The following is a 24741-nucleotide window of genomic DNA, read 5'->3' on the forward strand; positions in this document are numbered from 1 at the left end:
TTTCTCTCACCTCATTAAAAGGGGGGAGAGGAAAAGGGAAAAGGAAAAGGGGAATAAGTGAAGGGACTTGGAGGGAGGGGGGAGGGATCCTAAAAAAAAAAAAAAAAAAAAAAAAAAAGAGGGAGGGAGGGTTGCGCGTCACAAGGGGGGTCTGTAAATTAAATATCGGGGAGGGGGATCAGGGGGGTCAAGGGAAAAAAGCATAATCTGGGGATAATACGATGGCAGGAAATACAGAATTAGTAATTTTAACTGTAAATGTAAATGGGATGAACGATCCCATCAAACGGAGACGGATAGTAGATTGGATCAAAAAGCAGAACCCTACAATATGTTGCCTACAGGAAACACACTTAAAGCAGGGAGATACATACAGAGTAAAGGTAAAAGGTTGGAACAGAGCCTATTATGCTTCAGGTAAAGCCAAAAAAGCAGGGGTAGCTATCCTTATCTCAGATCAAGCAAAAGCAGAAGTAGATCTCGTTAAAAAAGATAAGGAAGGAAACTATATCCTGCTGAAAGGTAGCATAAATAATGAAGCCATATCAATACTAAACATATATGCACCAAGTGGTATAGCATCTAACTTTCTAAAGGAAAAGTTAAGAGAACTGCAAGAAGAAATAGACAGTAAAACTATAATAGTGGGAGATCTCAACCTTGCACTCTCAGATTTAGACAAATCAAACCACAAAACAAACAAGAAAGAAATTAAAAAAGTAAATAGAACATTAGAAAAACTAGGTATGATAGACCTTTGGAGAAAACTGAATGGCAATAGGAAGGAATATACTTTCTTCTCAGCAGTTCATGGATCCTATACAAAAATTGACCATATACTAGGACATAAAGATCTCAAAATTAAATGTAGGAAGGCAGAAATAATAAATGCCTTCTTCTCAGATCACAATGCAATAAAAGCTACATTCAGTAAAAAGTTAGGGGTAAATAGACCAAAAAGTAATTGGAAACTAAATAATCTCATCTTAAAGAATGACTGGGTGAAAGAGCAAATTATAGAAACAATTAACAATTTCACCCAAGATAATGATAATGATGAGACATCATATCAAAATCTTTGGGATGCAGCTAAAGCGGTAATAAGGGGAAATTTTATATCTTTAGAGGCTTATTTGAAGAAAATTGAGAAAGAGAAGATTAACGAATTGGGCTTACAACTTAAAAGGCTAGAAAAAGACCAAATTATAAACCCCCAACCAAAAATTAAACTCGAAATACAAAAATTAAAAGGAGAAATCAATAAAATTGAAAGTAAAAAAACTATTGAATTAATAAATAAAACCAAGAGTTGGTTTTATGAAAAAGCCAATAAAATAGATAAACCTTTGGTAAATTTGATCAAAAAAAAGAAAGAGGAAAATCAAATTGATAGTCTTACAAATGAAAAGGGGGATCTTTCCACCAATGAAGAGGAAATTAGAGAAATAATAAGGAGTTACTTTGCCCAACTTTATGCCAATAAATTTGATAACTTAAGTGAAATGGATGACTTCCTCCAAAAATATAGGCTCCCTAGATTAACAGAGGAGGAGATAAATTGCTTAAATAGTCCCATTTCAGAAAAAGAAATAGAACAAGCTATTAATCAACTCCCCAGGAAAAAATCCCCAGGGCCAGATGGATTCACATGTGAATTCTACCAAACATTTAAAGAACAATTAGCCCCAATGTTATATAAATTATTTGAAAAAATAGGGGATGAAGGAGTCCTACCAAATTCCTTTTATGACACAGACATGGTACTGATACCTAAACCTGGTAGATCGAAAACTGAGAAAGAAAATTATAGACCAATCTCCTTAATGAATATTGATGCTAAAATCTTAAATAAGATATTAGCAAAAAGACTTCAGAAAATCATCTCCAAGATAATACACTATGATCAAGTAGGATTTATTCCAGGAATGCAGGGCTGGTTTAATATTAGGAAAACTATTAATATAATTGACCATATTAATAATCAAATTAATAAGAACCATATGATCATCTCAATAGATGCAGAAAAAGCATTTGACAAAATCCAACATCCATTCCTACTAAAAACTCTTGAGAGTATAGGAATAAATGGATTATTCCTTAGAATAATCAGGAGTATATATTTAAGACCGTCAGTAAGCATAATATGCAATAGAAATAAACTGCAACCTTTCCCAGTAAGATCAGGAGTGAAACAAGGTTGCCCACTATCACCATTACTATTCAATATAGTACTAGAAACGCTAGCCTCGGCAATAAGAGCCGAGAAAGAGATTCAAGGAATTAGAGTAGGAAATGAGGAAATTAAACTATCACTTTTTGCAGATGACATGATGGTATACTTAGAGAACCCCAAAGACTCTGCTAAAAAGCTACTAGAAATAATTCAAAATTTCAGCAAAGTGGCAGGATACAAAATAAATCCACATAAATCCTCAGCATTTTTATATATCACTAACAAAATGCAACAGCAAGAGATACAAAGAGAAATTCCATTCCAAACAAATGTTGAGAGTATAAAATATTTGGGAATCCATCTACCAAAGAAAAGTCAGGAATTATATGAAAAAAATTACAAAACACTTGCCACAAAAATAAAATCAGATTTAAATAATTGGAAAGACATTCAGTGCTCTTGGATAGGCCGAGCGAATATAATAAAGATGACAATACTCCCCAAACTAATCTATTTATTTAGTGCTATACCAATCAGACTCCCAAGAAACTATTTTAATGACCTAGAAAAAATAACAACAAAATTCATATGGAAGAATAAAAGGTCAAGAATTGCAAGGGAACTAATGAAAAAAAACTCAGAGGAAGGTGGTCTAAGTGTACCTGATCTAAAGCTATATTATATAGCAGCAGTCACCAAAACCATTTGGTATTGGCTAAGAAATAGACCGGTAGATCAGTGGAACAGATTAGATACAAAGGACAAAAAAGGGTACATCTATAGCAATCTAATCTTTGACAAACCCAAAGATTCCAACATTAGGGATAAAAATTCATTATTCGGAAAAAACTGTTGGGAAAACTGGAAATTAGTATGGCAGAAATTAGATATGGATCCACACTTAACACCATATACCAAGATAAGATCAAAATGGGTCCATGATTTAGGCATAAAGAGGGAGATAATAAATAGATTAGAGGAACAGAGGATAATCTACCTCTCAGACTTGTGGAGGAGGAAGGAATTTATGACCAGAGGAGAACTAGAGATCATTATTGATCACAAAATAGAAGATTTTGATTACATCAAACTAAAAAGTTTCTGTACAAATAATACTAATGCAAACAAGATTAGAAGGGAAGTAACAAATTGGGAAAATATTTTTAAAAACAAAGGTTCTGACAAAGGTCTCATTTCCAAAATATATAGAGAACTGACCATAATTTATAAGAAACCGAACCATTCTCCAATTGATAAATGGTCAAAGGATATGAACAGACAATTCTCAGAGGAAGAAATTGAAACTATATCCACTCACATGAAAGAGTGTTCCAAATCACTACTGATCAGAGAAATGCAAATTAAGACCACTCTGAGATACCACTACACACCTGTCAGATTGGCTAAGATGACAGGAACAAATAATGACAAATGTTGGAGGGGATGTGGGGAAATTGGGACACTAATACATTGCTGGTGGAGTTGTGAAAGAATCCAGCCATTCTGGAGAGCAATCTGGAATTATGCCCAAAAAGTTATCAAACTGTGCATACCCTTTGACCCAGCAGCGCTACTACTGGGATTATATCCCAAAGAAATACTAAAGAGCGGAAAGAGACATATATGTGCCAAAATGTTTGTGGCAGCTCTTTTTGTTGTAGCTAGAAACTGGAAGATGAATGGATGTCCATCAGTTGGAGAATGGTTGGGTAAATTGTGGTATATGAAAGTTATGGAATATTATTGCTCAGTAAGAAATGACCAGCAGGAGGAATACAGAGAGGGTTGGAGAGACTTAAATCAACTGATGCTGAGTGAAATGAGCAGAACCAGAAGATCACTGTACACTTCAACAACAATACTGTATGAGGATGTATTCTGATGGAAGTGGAAATCTTCAACATAAAGAAGATCCAACTCACTTCCAGTTGATCAATGATGGACAGAGGTAGATACACCCAGAGAAGAAACACTGGGAGGGGAATGTAAATTGTTAGCACTAATATCTGTCTGCCCAGGTTGCATGTACCTTCGGATTCTAATGTTTATTGTGCAACAAGAAAATGATATTCACACACATGTATTGTACTTAGACTATATTGTAACACATGTAAAATGTATGGTATTGCCTGTCGTCGGGGGGAGGGAATAAAGGGAGGGGGGGTAATTTGGAAAAATGAATAATAAAAAAAAAAAAAAAAAAAAAGAAATTAAAAATACCCTAACCCCTGTTTTGTCTCTCTGATCACTTGCTTTTATTTTTCTTTCTTTTTTTTGTTTATGGAGGCAACTGGGGTAAAGTGATTTGTCTAGAGTCATACAGCTAGCAAATATTTGAGGCTGTATTTAAGGATTTAGGTCCTCCTGACTTCAGGACCAATGCTCTGTAACATCTGACCACCATAATTAAGCCCTTTTTAAAATGCTCTTTTAAGATATATTATAAATTTAAAGAATCTGAAAATGTTTTGTTCAAAAAGAGAAAAAGATATGATCACCTGAAGGAAAGTGAGAACCAGGAGATAAGCAATGAGCAGAAAAGCAGGTTTTCTTTTTGTGGAGATATTCCTGAATGGACCAATAACATCAATACTTTTGGTTCAGAGTTGTGTTATCCTAAGCTCATGCTCTTTTCTCCCTCTTGTACCAGGCTTACTGTCAGGCTCCAATAAGTAATTATTAAATCAATGGAAGAACATGATTTAGATTTATATGTAAACTGCAATATATTTTTATTTATGTATTTGTTTTAATATTTCAATGTTTACGGTTTTAATAATAATAACCTATTATGTAACTAGCTAAATTTAAAATATAAAATTGTTATTATTTTGTCTAGTTGTTTGAACTATGTGATGTGTTTCAGTATGAGAGAATATAGCTTCTTATAGAGAAAAAGCATCAAATAGGGGATCACAGTGAAAATGATAAGCTGAATATACTTTTCCTTAATATAGCACCATGAGAAAATTAACATGTTATCACATAGTTGTGATCTGAGAAACTAGAAATGCCAGGTTGAGAGCAGATTGAAGAGAATAAAACAACTCAGCAAGTGAGTGGGAATAGATATGCTATATGTGAGAGAGGATAGTTATTTTATGCTATATTGATGTGACTAGATCACATTTTTGCCATGCTTTGAAAATTGGTATTATATTTTGGGAGTGGTGGTCTTACAATCAACTTATTTATATTTGGGGGATATGAATATTTTTTAATCTGCTATAGCCATCAGCACACACTGTTATAAGAGATGGAAAATGGTAGAAAGGGCTGTGGATTTCAATCAGAGAATTTGTTTGTGAGGCCTTGTTTTGATGCTTACTAGTTATATGCCAAGTCAATTAAGCTCTTATTTTCAGTTTCCTCATATATAAAGTCTTCCTGATAGTATTCAGTATATCTTCCTCACAGGAAGAGTAAAGACCTGATTAAGTTTTAAAGATATAAATATATATAATATACACACACGTATACACATATGAATACACATACATACACACATGCATATATATGTGTAGGTGTGTAGGTATATATATATATATATATATATATATATATATATATATATATATATATATACACCTATTTTTGTACACATATATACGTGTGTGCATTTTAATATAGTTTATATTTATACACAAGTATGCGTGTGCATCTTGAACCCTATCCACATATCTGTTATCTCAAAAATCACTATCTCTCCTTTCATAATGTCTGAAATTCCACTAATAAAAAATTAATTCCTTTGAGTTTATCTCATTTTTTTTTTTTGTATCTCATTCAATCACTTTCTATTCAATGGAATGTAATCTCTTTGAGACTGGAGACTGTTCAGATTTTTAGTCTTTGTTTTCCTAGTGCCTGCCTGGTACATAATAGCCTTAATAATTGGTTATTGAATTGAAGTTCCTTAAAAAAAAAGTGAATATGCTTAGAATAGAAAACACTTAATATTCATTAATGAACACTGGAATCTGAATTAATTGAAAGGTAACTGATACTAAAATGAAATTAGTAGAGGAAAAATAGGGTATGGAGAGTGGGGAGGATAACACTGACAAAGGCAATTTTAGGTTACTTCATAATTATGTCCAGGGCTGGTTCTATAAGCACCCACGAGGGATCAGAAATTCAGAAATTTCAAAGCAGTAGGCTCTACTAAAAATGGCCAGCCTCCTTTCTTTTCTTGACCTAGAATGCTAATTTGAAGACTAATTAGCAGAAAGACCTTCTGATTTGAAAAGTCTTCAGAGTGTTTCAGCAGCAAGATGATTTCTAAAGTAGGACTCTATCCCAAGATTTCTAACTTTACATAGTATATAAAAATAATTATACATCTGGCTTAGTCATGATTGCACTGCATTCCCCCACATTAAAGTCTATGGATTATGTAACTGATGCTATTGATTCTCCACATTAGACACTCTAAATGAAAGGTTAAAAAGGAGCTTGGATCAGCAAATTTTGAGGGTTACTAATTTGGCTTTGGATAATTTGGAAGTTTAAGCTTTTTTAATAAAAAAAAAATAGGCAAGTCATTTCATAAAGTAGATTCCCATTTCGAGAGAAGAGTATATTTATTGCAACCAATACAGGGGGGAAAAGGGGAAGTTAAAATTTGTCTCCAAAAATAAGAACAGAGTATGTGTCACATGATTTTTAGAAAATACATGAAAAATCTCACTACAGGTGGATTTAGGCTGGGGACTAAATTCAATGCAGACCAGCTCTTTCTCTGTAATATATAGTCTTGAGAGTGTTGCCTAGGAACATAGAGAGACTCAATAATTTGATCAGGATTAAACACTCAATATGTATTGGAGACATGATTTGAATGCAGTCTTACTGATTCTGAGGCATGGTTCTAACAATGACATAATACCTCTTTGAATTGAAAAATAAGATTGGTAAAAAAAAAAAAAAAAAAAAAAAAAGACGATATTCCCAACTCCCTCCAAATCCAAAATTCTTTGGCTTCTGTTTTTTTTTTTTTTTTTTTTTTTTTTTCATTAACTTCCCCCACCTTCAGTATTTCCATTTGAGATCTTCCAGGAAAGAACAAGCTTTTCAAATTTACATTTGGATGTGAAAAGAGTAAAATTTGGAGGATTAGAGATTAAAGGCCAACATTTTATTTCAGTGTGATCCACATAAACATTCAATATAATACTCACCAATTTGTGAAAAGGACTTATGCTCTTCATTCACAAAACATAACAGAGAGCAGTAGCAGCAATCACTACTAGCATTCTTTTAATGGAAGGAATCAGGAATCAGGTAAAGAGAGAAATAAGATGCTGACAATGCTACAATTAGTGTGGGATAATTATTGCATTGTCCCAAGAAATAGCAGTATTTCTTTCTTATGTTAATTCTTCAGCCTATTGATCCCAAGAAACAAATAAGACTACCTGGCCTCAGATTATCACTCACCTGTGAACAGTCATTATAATGCTACTGCCATAGGGCTTAACTTCATCCCATATCATTTCTCACTTTCTATCTCACCTCCTTTAATTATATTACAAGTCTAGGGATGGGACATCATACATGGTTTGTGCCATCAGAGTGGAAACAGGACTCTCTGGAACAGACTATCCTTCTCTCACTGCCCTACATCTCACAAGTGGCTTAAATGGAAGCCAACTGTAGGGAAATTAAGGGATTCTGACACTTGCTTGTGCTCCTGATCATCTGTCATTGTCTCAATCCTCCCCAGCAGCTGTCAGATTTGACCTTGAGCTCTTCTTTTCTTCCTGCAGTGTTGTGTCCAGGGGTCTTTCTCTTCACCATGTTTTGTGCCCAAATATTTGAGTTTTCTCCTCAGCACTTTCCACCCTTCTCCAACTCCAAATAAACTTTTTTCAGGTACCAGAATTACAGATTTGACTGACTGTTGATATTGTTTCATGGCCACAGAACATTATTGCATGTCACCTATGTGTCTTGACAAAAGGTGAAAACTTTAAAGTTTCTGCATTCAATTTATGACTAAATCTGGATAAATTGAAATACATATAAAGAGAGTTTCACAAAAGATAAATATTTTTAGATGAATTTTGTGAGGGGCCAAGGAGAAAGAAATTGGAATCCAGAAGATCTGTAGTTCATCCCTATAAAGCTGATTAGCTAGGAGTCCCTGGACATGTATTTTGAATGATCTGAGCCTCAGTTTCATTACCTGCAGTTGGAAATAATAATACTTATGGGTTAAGATTCCTTTCTAATTCCCAACCCCCATGGGAGATATCCGGGCTCTCATAGCCCCCATTGGATCTGAGCTAACTTGAGCTGTCCCGTCCCAGCCCCCAATTCTGATGATCTGCTCAGGTTTCCCAACCTCCACTCCAAGCACAAACAATTCCTTATCTAAAAACCCATTGAATTCTATTCAAATTCTAACCCTGGCTGAAACCCAGCCAGGAGCCAACCTGGGACTCCACCCACAAGCCTTTTCTGATAAAAAGGAAACCCTGGAGTCCCCTCTTTGTAGGAGTCCCAAATATGACATCCTTGCACAAGCCATGTCAGGGGTTTCTATCCACTGGTGCCCGCCCTGGCCCTGATGTCTTTCTACCTTCTAACCTTACTTCCAAACCCCACAATAAACCTCTTTTATTAATCTAGGTCTTCGGGTTTGTAAATTCCTTTACAAAGAACTCTTGTGCTGCTACTAAACCTCATTTAACTTTGTATCCTTGCACCAAATCCATAGGGGTTGCAGGAAAGCTCTATTTCACTCCCTGTACCCCAAACCTGCCACTAAACCTCAATTAAACCTAATTTCATTTAGATACTCCTTATCTAATTCTCACCAATACTAATACTATAATATATCAATAATATATAATATGATATATAATAATAATAATATGTCACAGGGTAGTTTTGAGGATCAGATGAAATAATACATTTGAAATGCTTTACCTACTTCAATGTATTGTGGAAATATAAGCAGTGATGAGCATAAAAACAGTGTTGATAATAATTTCTAATTGAAATAATTGAAGAATACATACAATGCCCTCAAAATTATTTAGGAAGAGGAAAAGAACATGGAAAAGCATCCCTCTTTTGTGAACAATTAAATTAAAATCCTATAGGTTCAGAGAACATCAATTAGTCTTTTTGTTTTTGTTGCTGTTCAGTATCCTCAAATAAGTCAATACTATTCAACCTTTTGAAATGTTGATAATGGATTGACTGTTTCATTAGCATGAATCCACAGGGATAGAACTATCAAAAAAGAGTAATAATAGAATAAATTATTTATATAAATAATTTATCATATCAATAAAGAAAGAGTCTATATTTTAGAGGCAAATGATTCAGACTACTTTGGAGTATATCTCAAACAGTGATTAATTTGGGAAAATAAAAATAACAATTGATATTTATAGAATATTTTAAAGATTTGCAAAAGACTTTATGTATATTATATAGTTTGGTCTTCCCAATAACTAAGATATGCATACTGCTGTTGTTATTATATTTTTTTTCTTTAGAAAAGTGAAGTTCAGAGAGATTAAATAAATTACTTGCAGTGATATAGCTGATAAATATCAGAGAAAGATTTTGAATACAAGGCTTCTTCACTTTAGGTGCAGAACTCTATTTTACTATTCTATGGAATCTTTCCTATACAATGGACTCTTCATATCAATTAATCAATTTATCCATCAGTCATTATTTATTAAGAAGCCATCATTTGCCAAACACATTGCTAGGTATTGTACTAGTAATACAAAACAAGAAAATGCAACATTTCCTGCCCTTAAAAATATGTAGCTGAGGACAATATATACATGGAAGTATATAATAATAAACAAATCAAATTTTGTGTGGAGGAGCTAAGACTTAAAAACATTGGAAAAAATAAATAAGCAAACCTCCTGTTGTCTGTGGACTTTGAAGTGAAGTTTGAATTGAACCAGGAATTCTAAATTTTAAATAAAATAAATACATGGAAAAATAGACAGAGAGAGAGAGAGAGAGAGAGAGAGAGAGAGAGAGAGAGAGAGAGAGACAATTGATAAAGGAATATTTTCTAGACATGGTCAGCTCAAGTAGGTTAATTGTCTAGAACACAAAGTGAATGAAGAGGGAATAATGTATAAGACTGAAAAAGTAGATTGGAGCCAGGTTGTGAAGTGAGCTTTCAAACAAAAGAATTTATATTCTTCTAATAGTGAGTCATTGAAACTTACTGAGCAGATGAGGAGGTGGTCAGACCCACTTTTCAGAAATGTCATTATAACAGTTGTGTATAAAATGGATTGGAGAGGTTATGGCAACATTTCTCATTATGAGGTTCTGAAATGGGATCTTTGGAAAGTGGACAAAAGAGGAGAAACGAGAGACATTATGGAGGAAGAATCAAGAAAACAACTAATAAAAACAATGATAACAATTACACATTGTAATAATTTCATAAAATAATGATAGATCAGAAAAATAATTATTCACATTTGAAGAGTGTTTCTACATACAAGCCTTTACCTTCTTATTCTGTTTCCCTATTTCTAATTTTCTACAGTACAATGAGAATAATGATTCCTATCTTGCCTCCCTCACAATGTTCTTGATAGGATCAGATGAAACAATGTAAAGGAGAACATTCTTTGAAAAGTTTTTTTTTTTTTAATCTAATGAAAGAAAAGTTATAATTAATAGAATTATACAATTAATAAAATTATACAAAGTCTTTTCTTTCAAAAGGTTGAATACTGAAAGTATCAATATGCCAGCTTTAAAGTTCAATTAAAAACATTTATTTAGTGCTTATTATATTCTAAGAATTATGGAAAGTCCCGAGTATAAAAAGGGAAAAGCAAAGCTGCCCTCAGGAGTTGTACATGTTAATATGAGATGTAGATAAAAATGTATATAAATATCAAAATATATGATATATACAGAGTGAATGGAAGATAAGCTTAAAAGTTTCTATGGTGGTCTAGTTGTTAGTATTCAACATTCTCACCACTATCTGGATTTGATTCCTGGTAGGGAAAGATATTTGATGTAATTAGATAGCACAGTGGATAAGAGTGCCTGAACTAGAGTTCAAATTCAGCTTCAGATATTTACTGTTTGGACAAGCCACTTAACCATGTTTATCATCTGTAAAATGAGTCAGTGAAGGAAATGGCAAATGACTCCAGTATCTTTGTCAAGAAAACCTCAAATGAAGTGATAAAGAATCAAATATGACCAAAAAGATTGAACAACAAAACTTAAGGGGAAAGCCACTAGTAGCTGAAGGAACTAGTATAGGTCTCCTACAGAAGGTAATTCTTGAGAAAGTAGAAGTCTACTGAAAGTTGATAAGCAACTGTTAAGGCATGGAGAAAGATTGTACAAAGTATGAAAATGGGAAGTGAAATATTGTATATGAGTAACAGGTTACTACAAGTAGATTACAGAATTTGTGGTGGTATGATAGGTAAGGAACCTGGAGATGTAGAAAGGGGCTAGATGCTAAACAGCTAAATGTAAACAAGGTGTTTACATTTCATCATTGGTGTAATAGGAAGTCCCCAAACTTTAGAACAAAAAGGCTTTGGGGAAGATAGGTGATACTACTATTGAGCATGAGAATTCAAACTCAGGTTTTCTGATTCAAAATTATTGTGACAATAGCTTGCTCACTGTCATGCTATGGAATATCTTTCAAGCCTAGTGAAAAACAAAACAAACAAATAAATAAAGAAGAAATAATAAATAAATAAATACACTAAGTAGAATTTGAACAATTAAGAAAACTGAGTAAGGTCAAACTTAAATGAAATAATTATCTTCCAGCTATAAAAATTCTATGATCCCTAAGAAAATCCCATGATCTCAAGAGCTAGACTGCTTTCATGTATCTTGGTTGTCCATCTTATAGAACTGAGGACTATTTTACTTTGGGATACAGCCAGAAGGCTGTTTCTAGATGTTTGCCAAGTCATTAGGAGATTTCTATCCTGATAATAGATCATTGTAATGTCCTTGGTAAACTCTACATGATTATAATAAATTAGCAGCAGATTCATTTGATCCATTAAAAATCATGATGATTATTAACACTACTATTAGTAATAACTTATCTTTCATTGGGCAGATTAAAAAAAACCAAACAAACGTTTTTTTCAAAGAATGCTCTCCTTTACATTGTTTCATTTGATCCTATCAAGAACATTGAGGAAGGCAAGACAGGGATAATTATTCTCATGGTACAAGAGAGGAAGAGAAATAGGGAAATAGAATCATAAAGTAAAGTATATGAGCACACAGTATTATGATTTCTAGATTAATGTTTTTTTGTGTTTTTTCCCCCCCTGGGAAGGTGGGGGAAAATGGATGAAAGAACTTGTCAGACTAATTCTGAGGCAGTAGTGATGTGTTGTTTATGTCAGCAATTACACTGAGTTGTTATAAATTTATCACATTTAAAATTAGACTATTTAAATTAAATTACATTGGCAGATAATTTATGCTATCATTAAATGAACACTTGATTTGAATCTAGAAGAGTTAAATTTAAATAGATTTTCATTGCCTGTGTGACCTTAGGTAAGCCACCCCTCTATAAGACCTAGTTTCTTTATTTTAAAAATGGAAACAATAATAACTATAAGGAGATGCAACCTGATTTGGAGCAAAGCAGAAGTTCTTAATCTTGTATGTATGTTGTATGGGAAAGAAAGAGATGGACTCCTTTTGGTAAGGATAGTTTGGAACTGATAGATTCCTCAAAATAATGTTTTTATTTTTATTTTTTTTATTTTTCCAATAATCCAATTATATGTAAAGATAATTTTTGAAATTCATTTTTAAATAAGATTTTTCAGTTCTATTTTTCTCTCTTCCTACATTTTTTTCCTCTCCCAAGACAATATGTAATCTTGTATAAAGTATACATAGGCAATCATGTTAAAAATATTTCCACCAGAATAGTTCTTTTAAATTAAAAAAAAAAAAAAAGAAAAACTATAGAGTAAACCAAGTATTATCAAAATGCATTGATTGTGTATACAATGCACATATATACATCTTATAGGAAAGAGGGTTGACTTTGCAGTCAGGAAGATCTGAATTTAGGTTTGGTGAATTACTTTCTTAAATGCTAAAACTGAAATTAATAAACCACAGCCTTATGAAAAATAATTTTCTGGGAGGAATAACTACAGACCACAAAATAAACTTAACTACTTTCCAAGATTAACAAAAGCATTAGTTCATAGTATCTCAGTATCTATCATATATCCATGTTTATCTGCCTATCCCTTTATTGAGAGTGAATCTAGTTACATATAATTAGTGATCCAGTTAGGCTTACAGTTTCTCTTCTGGATCTATGGATTCCTAAATAAAATGCTGTAAACCTTAAGATACATATATCTAAATGTACATAGAAAAATGTATTATATATAAATATATGTATATATATATGTGTGTGTATGTGTGTGTGTATGTGTAAATAAATACATATGTTTGTATGTAAACTGTCTCTGTTACTGACTTCCTCAGAATTTGTAAGAGAACTTCTGATACCAGTAGTAACACTTAAGTACAATATTTGGAAAATCTGTTTGATATTGTTGTAGTTGTTTTTTGCCAGATATATACATATATATATATATATATATATATATATATATGTGAGTGTGTGTGTGTGTGTGTGTGTGTGTGTATATGTGTGTATGTGTGTGTGTATAATCACAGAATAAGTTAATAAGAAGTAAAGTAGAAAGTATTCATTTTTCCCCTTTGTGCTCCTGGAACCCAGCACAGTACTTTGCAGATTTCCTCCCTGTGTGGAATTCTGCATGGAAACTATTTTCACCAAAGTCCATCATGAACTCATTTCTAACTTATAATCTTAGAGAAATGTCTGAGGAACCAAGAAGTTAAATTATCTCTTGCTCATGGTCAAAATATTACCATGTCTTAGAGGCAGGTCTTGAATTCAGGTTATCTTGCCTCCAAGTGTGGACATCTTTTTATCACCCCACCCCATCACATGATTACTTTTCACAATGTCAGTGCTGAAACTGGTAGAATTTAATAAATATTTGTTACATAATAAATGATATTTCTATGCAAAAATATGTAGGACATTTAACTTAATGAGGCATCAAACAGGAAAAAAAAATGTTCAGTATGTTTGACTCCTTGTTAAAAAATAATTCTCTAACCAATTTTGTATGATGTTATTAATTTGTTTTGAATCTAGTGATGCACTGCTCTATTATCTGAGCTAATGGAAGAGCAAAATTGGTGGGCCTGATACTGCTTCATGGGTCATATTAACACTGTAAGCCTAACACTTTTTGAAGACTACTGACTAGCATGTAAAATCACTTGCCCATTTGCTAGCCTTTCATGCTAAAGATTTGACCCAAGAGAGATTGGTTTTATTCTCTGAATATAAAACATAAAAATTCACTCTTCTCAACATTTTGTTATGCAGGATAGGGTTTTGGGGAGGATGGGAGGGATAAAAAATATTATTTTTTAAATAAATTAATAATATTATACATTTTTACAACAATATTGAATACAGTCAGTGCTATGCCATACATATACCAATTATTATGACTATATCTTTGGAAGCATTATCATTTAAATGATAGCACCTTGTGGTTTTCAGGGAAAAAAATAGAAACAATAGAATGCTTTATACAGCAAAAGCTGAGAAATAATGTGTATGGCTACAAAAGGACATAAATAGGAACTATTTGCCTTCTTTCCCACATTGAGAAATTACAATAGCAACCTCCTGAGTCAGGAAAGGTCACATAAATTATAATTTCTCACAAATGTCTCTAACTTAGGCTGATAAATTCATATATATTTTAGAGAGAACTTTAAAACATATCAAATATTCTAATTTTTCTCTTTCCTTACCACTGGCCTATATATGCAGCATTATTCCTGTATGCATCTGTTCCAGTGATAAATTTTTTGTTAACCTTTTCCATATCATGGTATCATTATTTTTATTTTAAAGATGATGATGAACCTGGATGTTTACACAAATGGTCATCCTTGAGAGTTACAGTTCCAAGTTCTTAGCTTAGTCTCTCAAAGAAATCAATTGTGATAGAAACAAGATAAAATATTTATGGCATATAAATAAAAACTACATTGCAAGCATAAATTCTTGACATTATTATTTAAAACAAACAAAGTATATTGAATCTTTCAAGGACAACATATCAATTTGTAATTTGGAAGCTATTTCAAAGCTATTGATATTGTCCAATAAGTGGATTCATATAAGATAGCCTGGCTTTTTTAATTAATAAAATTAAGCTTAACTTGCAAGTAGCAAATTGATTGGGGGTAAAACCTGGAGGCAGGCCTGTTTAAGAAAGGACAAAACCATGATCAAAATTCCTGGCATCTTTATATCTTAAAGGCCTCATGGTATCAAAGTGAAGAGTAAATTATACCTGAAGTCAAAGAGACTTGGGTTCAAATCTCAAATCAATACTTTCTATCCCTGATCTTGAGTAAGTTACATAATCTTTCTGTGCCTTGGTTTCCTCATTTTTAAAATGAGATGATTAGAATATTATAATTCTCCTGGATTTTTCTCTGAGTGAAATTTTAAATCACTAAATCTTAGTATTGAGAGGGACTTTAGAATTTAGAAGCCACTTGGTTAAACTTCCTACTCTGTTCATAAATCTCTATAATATCACTGAGAAGCAGTCATGTAGGTACCTCTTGGAGTAGGAGGTTTAATGATATTATAAATTTCTTGAAAGCAAGAATTGTGTCATTCCTTCCAATTTGTATGCCCAGCACCTTGCACAGTGCCAGGCACAAAGCTTGCTGATTGATGGTGATTTCACTAATTAATAAGATATCCTGTGCTATTAATATTGGAGAGCTGAAATTGTTAGCAAGTTGTTCCTTTTATTGAACTAAAATGTGGTGTCCCCTATAAGTCATATCTGTAGGTCTTCATTCTTCCTTATGAAGCCACTTGGAATATTTCATTTCTTTCACATAATAGAAATTCAAATGTTAGACATTTCCACATGTGAAATTATTCTGGAGTTACATCTGGGATAGACTAAAATAATTCTCTAAATAACTAAATAGACCCCTCATTTTATAAGGAACACCAACATGCAGTACTTAACAAAATGGTTGGCACATACTAGTTGCTTAATAAATAACTATTGACTAAATTCCCAAAGGACAAATTATATCATAAATCATAAAGTAATAACATTTATATTGTGAAGGGAATTTAATGAACAATTCTCAAAATGTGTTCCAGGGTGTCCTGGGAATCTCTATGATACTTTTGGTCCAGGAAGTCAAAACTATTTTCATGCTAATATTAAAATATTTTAATTAGAATATGGTAAATATCAAGAGATAACTTTTAATGTGACAATTAAGCCACGTAAAGCTTTCGAGTGGATCTTAAAACTTTTAAAAATAATACAACTATAATAAAAAACATAGAGGAACTGAGACCAAAAAGTTTGAGAACTGGTGATCAAATGCAATCCCTTTATTTTATACATGAGGAAACTGAGACTTGTCTAAGTGAAATGATTTTCCCAAGGTCACAAAGACAATGACAGCAATAACAAGAAATTCCTACTTATCAGCTTTCTAAAGTTTTCAAAACATTCACATTTATCTCATTCAACAGTAAAACTAGAATTAAGTCTTTGTCCTTTAACTCCAAATTTGGTGATTTTTCTCCTTTATTTTAGTGTAGATCATATAATTAGTGCATGGGCAACATACATTGATCACATCTTTGATTTTTTCCTTTTCTGAAGCCTTCCTTTCTTTGGGCTAATTATATCCATTTTCAAAATAAACAAGCCATTTGGAATTGAGAAGTCAACCCACAGTTTGTAACAGACAGAATAAGAGGCATAACCATCAATATTTTTGAATCTCAATAATGTTGAATGGCCAAGCAAATTATCCAGTGTGGATAGATTTATATACTTTACAATGCCATTTCCCCAAACCAAAGGTAATATGTGATACATAAAAATGTCACCTGGTCCAGAGATTAGAAAAGAGTTAAAGAGAAGGAAAAATATAGTTGGGGAAGAATAGCTTGGGAAGAGAAAACATCACTCAGTTGAGCAGACACCTTTGCTAAAGCATGAATCTACATTTCATCAGAAATTGGGATGTGTTGAAACAGTGCACCAGTCATACATAATTGATATACTGAGGAGTAAAGGACATAATAGAAAACATCTGATAAAAAATAAAATACTAGAATGTAAGGCTTTGGGGAAAGGGAGAAAAATCAACAAACAATGAAAGAGAAACAAGCTGGCATGCATCTGCATGCAAAGACATTCCTATGACCATATGAAGTAAAATAAATGAACACTTGATCACAATTTCAACTACTGATCTAGAATATAAAGCTCTTGGCAAAAATAATTAGTAAACCATGGACATATTTTGCATAACAATGAAGAGATTAGGAACAGGTAGAAGAATTTTACTTGCTTAGGGAAATCAACATTGAAAAAGTGACAAATTAATGAATTGCTTGCAATGTTCTGAAACCCTCTGATTATAGGTATTAGAGATCCAGAATATATTTCTAATGTATAAACCAAGTGCATTTTTTATCAGTGTAATTAATGTCAAGATAGAAATAATGCTGATATATGGGAAGACACTTTTAATGATCAAATAAGGAAATAAGAGTTAGGGGAGGTGGATTCTTTGAAACCTTACCTAAGTTGCTGATGTCTTAACCTCCACTATTGAAATAGCTGCTAAATTGTCACTTTACTTCAAATCTCTCCTCTCTCCAATCCATCTTCCACAGAATTGCAAATGATCCTCCAAAGAACAGATCTAGCTATATTACTTTACTACTTATCATATTCCAGAAGCTTCTTATAACCCCTCTGGTCAGATATAAACTTCTCTGTTTGATATTTAAAATTCTTCATATACTGACTCCAACTACCTTTTAAGTATTATTTTCCATTTATTCTCCTTTATGCACATTTAAACTTCTCTTGCCATTGCTGATATACAATCTTTTAACTACTCTCTTGGACTCTTTGCAAAGACTTTGCCTTATACCTGTACTACATCCTTGCCTTCCTTCTGCCTCTTATAATTTCTATCCCAGTTGATAGTGACCCCCCTGACAGTTTGCTTTGTATTTATTTTTTATAAACTTATGTGTATTATTTCTGCCAAAAGAATATTAGCTCTTTGAGGTCATATCGTGCTTAATTTTTTTTGTATCCCCAACCACCAGTATAGTATCTGATGCTTAATAAATATGAATTGATTTTTGATAATATTTTATATTTCCAAAAACATGCAAAGATAGTTTTCAACATTCACCTTTGCAAAACCTTGTGTTCCAAATTTTTTTTTTCCTTCTCTCTCCCCTCTCCCCTTCTCAAGACAGCAACTAATCTGATACAGGTTAAATATGTGCAATTCTTCTAAAATGTATTTCCATATTCATCATGCTATACAAGAAAAATCAAGTCCAAAAGGGAAAAATGAGAAAAAAAAAACATGAAAATGCTGTGCTTCAATCTATATTCTGTCACCATAATTATCTCTCTGGAAGCATATGTCACTTTCCATTCCAGGTCTTATTGGAATTGCCTTGAACTACCTCATTGTTAAAAAGAGTCAAGTCAGGGGCAGCTAGGTGGTGCAGTGGATAGAGCACCAGCTTTGAATTCAGGAGGACCTGAGTTCAAATCTGCTCTTAGACACCACTTCCTAGCTGTATGACCCTGAGCAAGTCACTTAATCCCAGCCTCAAAAAAAAAAAAAAAAAAAGTCAAGTCCATGCAGTTAATCATCACATAATCTTTTTCATATCTTCTTGTAAACAATGTTCACTTGGGTCTGCTTACTTCACTCAGTATCTGTTCATGCAGACTCTTTCCAGACATTTTTGAAATCAGCCTACTAAACATAATAATATTCTATTACCTTCAGATATCATAATTTATTCAGCCATTCCCCAACTGTTAGGCATCCACTTAATTTCGGTCCTTACCATTATAAAAAGGATTGCTACAAACTAATATACACTGATTGATTGGTTGATTAATAGCCATGAAAACTGGGATTGATAATAATAATAACTAACATTTATATAGTGTTTATTATGTGCCAGACACTATGCTAAACCCTTTATAACTATTATATCATTTGATTCCCGCAACAATCTTAGGAGGTAGATGCTATTATTATCCCCATTTTAAAAATGAATATATTAAAACAAAAGGAAGTGTGTTAATCAAAACTTTAAGATTAGTGTCACACAGCTAGTAGGTGTCTGATGATATTTGAACATACATCTTCCCAAGGCCCAGTTCTCTATCCACTATACCTCTCAGCTGCCCCAAGGACAAATAGAAAGATGGATAATAATAGGTAATTTCAAAGTATGTAAGGTGTTTTTCTACACAGTACTATGAGTTAGGTAGGGCAAATAACCTCAAATGGTAAGGGCATTGAGACTCAGAGGGTTAAAGCAATTTTCTCAGGCCAAAATGAGAATTGGCAACAACTAAGATTATATTATTCTGTTCAGGTTCTTATCCCATTTTTATGTCATGAATGCTTTGGATAATCTAAGAAAGCCTATGGAAACTTTCTTAGAATAATATTTTAAATAATTGAAAGAGATGTTAAATTTCAGTTATTGAATAATGAAAATAAAATGCATTTTTCTCCATGCAAAGTTCAAGAGTCCCCTAAAATCTATCCATCAACCCCTTTAAGGAATGAAACAACATATGCAGATATATACATTATGCTTAGAGGTAGTGTTGTATCATTAGCTATGTTTTTCCTTCCTGGAAAGGGGCAAAAATGTTTGTATTAGGGCCTTTCCTATGTTAAAGGACCCTGTTATAGTAAGCCAGCTTACTTTTAGGTTGGGGATAAAATAATGATGATTGAGTTCAGGTGGTCCATTTCTCTAATGTTTTATAGAATATTTGTTGGACAAAAGCAAAATTACAAGTGTGGCCATAATAGCTCAGAGTCCCCAGTTAGGAAAACTACTAACATTCACATAAAGATTTGTTGTTGTTTTTTTGGGTTTTTTTTTTTTGTTTGTTTGTTTGTTTGTTTTTACTTAATGAAAATCTTTGTGTATCTTCAGCTAATTTGTTTCTTTATATTTGAAGAAAATTCAGTATTCAGGAGACATATGGGTAAATGGATCAAAGTACATTAAAATTTCTGTTACTGAACAAAGGAGCAGAAGAAGTTGAGGAAAGAGCAGACTATTTTTAGAACTTTCCCCAGTTCTCAAAAAGGTATACTTGAAGAGTATAAACCTTGAAGAGGTTTATACTGTTCCCCAGTATAAACATTATCTTGAGTCCACATTTTCTGCAAGATGCTTGCCGGAATTCAATGGCCCATTTTGATCTTTATTCTCTGCTACAATTCAACTCTCCTTGCAGTTTCTACTTTCACTTATGCTGCCAATTCTTTTCATTTCAACTTATTAAAACTTAGGTGAAGTTGAAGATACCATCTTTTTGCTCCTTCTTTTACTCTGCTCTCCTGTAGGCTATGCCTAGCTATTCTTAAATATCCCATGCATTACTCAAATGCCTCTCCTGGCTCGGCATTATCACAATCCAAATCACTCTAATAGTGAGAAAATATTTTCCCTATAAACAAAAAATTCTAGGATCCAAGTTAGTTTCTCATCCTAGTGTTGCATATAAAAAATAAAAGGCTTTTTTTTTTTTTTTTTTTTTTTTAAAAGAAAGGCATTAGAAACTAGAGGAGTAAGAGAAGGCTACTTTTAGACTTGAGGCTTAAAGCTAGGAATTCTCAATCAGAAGTGAAGAGAGAGGTATTAAGCAGAATGTTATATAAAAGGAAAAAAATAGTTAAGTTTGACTAGAATTTTCCAAAGAAAGAAGTTTCTGGAGGCAAAAAGAAACCTCTGGAGCTTAAGGAGGATGTATGTGAAATGGTCAAAACAGTCCTTTAGGAAAATCACCTTGGCAACTGTGTGGAGGTAGAATTGGAGTAGGAAATGATGATGCATTGAGAATAAAAAAGAGACCACTACAAAAATTCAGGTAAGAGGCCATGAAGTTATAACTAGGCAGATTACTGTGAAATTAGAGAAAGAGAATGTATGTGGAAACTGTTATGTAAGTGGAATTGACAAGATTTAGTGACTAGTTGGTTATAGGAATTGATATGGAATGCAGCTGAAAATAAGTGAGGTTTGGGGCAGCTAGGTGGCTCAGTGAATAGAGCATCATCCCTGAAGACAGGAGGACCTGAGTTCAAATCTAAACCTCACACACATAACACTTCCTAGTTGTGGGATCAAAGTATTGCCTCAGCAATAACAAAAAAGAAAAAAAAAATAAGTGAGGTTCAAATCCTAGTTGACTGGAAGATACTTTGAAGAGAAACAAGAATATTTGGAATAAAGAAGGGTGTCTTTAGAGGGGGAAGATAATCCTGAAATGCCTGTGACATCACATGAAAGATCTAATATATAGTGGTGATATGGTACTGGGCATCAGAAGAGATACTCTCTCTCTTCACACACACACACACACACACACACACACACACATATATATATATATATATATATATATATATATATATAAAATCCTATTGCAAATAATACATTTGAATCCAATGCTGTTAATATCTGTGGAAAAGAATAGAAAAATTGCTGGTAGATTAGATATGATCAAAATCTATCCCAATTTTCAAAAAGAAGATGAAAATGAATCACAAAACCCATAACTGGTAAGTATGATATCAAATTAAAGCAAAATTCTGTTAACATTAAATAGAAAGTTTAGGATTATTTAAAAAGAAAGGAGTGATCCCTGAGAGTTAAACTATTCATTCCATTTTTTAAAAAAGCCATCCCAAATTATTCTTTCTCTGTGTGTGTCTTTGTGTGCCTCTCTGCCTCTTCCTCTGTCTTTCTCTGTGTCTGCCTCTCTCGGTGTGTCCCTCTCTCTGTGTGTGTCTGTATCTCTCTCATTTCTGATTCTGGTAGTTAAATGAAATGTAGACATAATATATGTGGATTTTAGCCAATGGTATGAGAGTATGTCATGATATCTTTGTAGATAATATGGAGAATGCAGACAAGATGTTAACATAGGTACATATATTCATAACTATATATTAGTAACAAAAAATGCTGCTAATACATGGATGTGAACCTCAGAAAAACTACAAATGTAGCACTCTCTGTCCTTATTCTGTTATTCAAAGTTGATTTTATCAGCAATTTGGATGACTTGTTTATACAAAATTAGGTATGTCAGAAAACACAGAGGGATAACTAATATTTATTATGACTATAAGTTTACAAAGTAGTATTGTAGGAATGTAACAGCAATCAATAAAAAATGGTTAAGCACCTAGTATGTGGCAGACATTGTGGTAAATGCCAGGAATACAAAGAGGAAAAAGATTCCTGCTCTTAAGAAGCTCACTTACTAAAGGGGAAAAAAAGTGTACACACAAGTTAATTACAAAATAAATAAGAAATAATTGACAGAAGGAAGGCACTAGAATTATGAGGGATTGGTAAAATCTTTCAATAGAAGTTAAAATTTCAGCTTCCAAATGAAGGAAGCCAAAGAAGCCAGAAATATCTAAACTATAAAGTTTCACAAAACATTAACTTGTGCAAGACTTCTGGACCATATATGTCAAGTTGATAACAAGCAGATAGAGGCACACATGGATAGCATTTTGCTCAACAACATTGTCAAAGCATTCCATATCTGTGAAAAGGGAATGATTTAGAAGATGGAGTATCTTGTTTTTGGAAAAGCCAGGAGTCATTAGATCAAAGAACAGGAGGATTGGAGGTGAAAGATGCAGTACAATACCATAAATGTTGATTGTGGTAAGTTAAGAAGGACTTAGAGGAAGCATAGCATTTTGGATAAAGGAACATTAAAATCAGGTATATTTGGGCCTCTACTCCCACTTTTTTCTTAACACATACTGGCTATATATGAGACTTGACATTTCATAACTCACCTAATCCCTTAGTGTTCCAAGCAACTGGTTAAAACTATCAGTTAAAGCAGATGTCCATATTCATTAGTAGAGGGAGTTTTCTATGTCAATAAAATGACATATCCTCTCCAAAAATAACAAACAAATAAACAAAATGCCATACTATGGCTATCATCTGTCTTCACTTATGATCAACCTGATAAATGTTAGCTTTTGGACAAGCTGGTGTTTTGTGATAGTTTATAGTTTAAATGCATGGGGAAATTATGTATACTACACATGCTTTGATGGATGCTTTGTTTTCATTTTGGAACAATTGAATTTAAATATGAATGAAAAGTTCAAGACCTATTCCCTGTTGAAACTATTTCATTGTGACCAGCAATTATAGAGAAATTCCTGCTGTGATTTGACTGCATTCCATTAAACAAATTAGGATAAGAAAACATCTCTTTCACCATATGGAGGTACCGGTTATTACTTAGCCACATTACTGTCTCCCAGTACAGCTTCTCTGGGTAGAATGTAAGCAGAAGGAATATATTAGAATTGAAGTTTGTGCAGAAAGAATGCTAATGGCTGATTTTTCCCTCAGAGAAATAAAATGACAGAAAATGAGAAATATTCCTGAAAAGTCAGTCAAATCCTTAACTTGCTGGAATCCAGCCAGGGAGAAGAGAGGGAAAAATAAAAACAAATGATAGAAGGGACTAAATACAGGCAGGAAGCAAAAGGAATAGAAGAGAAAAAAAAAAAAAAAAGACAAAGGCTTAGTCTATTGAAGCCTGGAGAGATTTGCCTGGAGAGGTGGACAGTGGAAAAGTATCTTGCAGTTTATAATCCTACTCCTATTATCCTCTAAACTGCTGTGTGACCTTTTGGTAGGAGGCACTCTTTGGTCTTTGTGTAATTGTGTTCCTGCTGCCTACACTATTAATTTGTGTGTCAAGAAGAAAGATTTGAATTCATAATGGAATAAAAGAGAGCCAGGAAAACAATCTACACAATGACTATGACAATGTAAATGACAAGATCAATAAAACAAAGCCTACTCTGTGAAATGGCAGTGACCAAAGATAAAAAACTGCATTTCTCTACTTTTAATGGTGAAAGAAGGGACTATGGGGGCACAATATTAAAATATGCTGGCAGAAATAATTGTTGGGATTTTTGGTTTTGCTTAACTCTTTGTTCTCTATTACTTGTTGTTTGTTCATAATAATGATAGTGGTGGTAGAGGTAGAGGTGTGTGTTTGGGAACAGGGGAAGGATTATACCTGAAAAATTACTACTATAATGGAAAAGTATCAATAATACTTTTATAATCTTAAATTAAAATTAGTAAAAAATTCTTTTCCTTCTTGTCTTCACTTATAGGGTTTTAAAACTGAATTTATCTAACACATTTAAAACTGGTAATGTTCTCAGATAATTTACATGCACTTAAATAATTTAGGGAGTCTTATATGGCCTGAACTTGGTGAATATGTTTGGCATTTATGATGGGATTTGATCCTTTAAAGAATAAATATGTTATTTCCAAT

General features: G+C 32.9%; 1 protein-coding gene across 1 annotated transcript in view; it reads right to left on the reverse strand.

The window, feature by feature from the left end:
• Positions 1 to 24741, reverse strand: part of OLFM3 (olfactomedin 3) — a 276466-nt gene that overhangs the window by 158284 nt on the left and 93441 nt on the right. The window lies entirely within an intron of this gene.

The sequence above is a fragment of the Sminthopsis crassicaudata genome, chromosome 4 (assembly GCF_048593235.1).
Source record: "Sminthopsis crassicaudata isolate SCR6 chromosome 4, ASM4859323v1, whole genome shotgun sequence".
Taxonomy (NCBI): domain Eukaryota; kingdom Metazoa; phylum Chordata; class Mammalia; order Dasyuromorphia; family Dasyuridae; genus Sminthopsis; species Sminthopsis crassicaudata.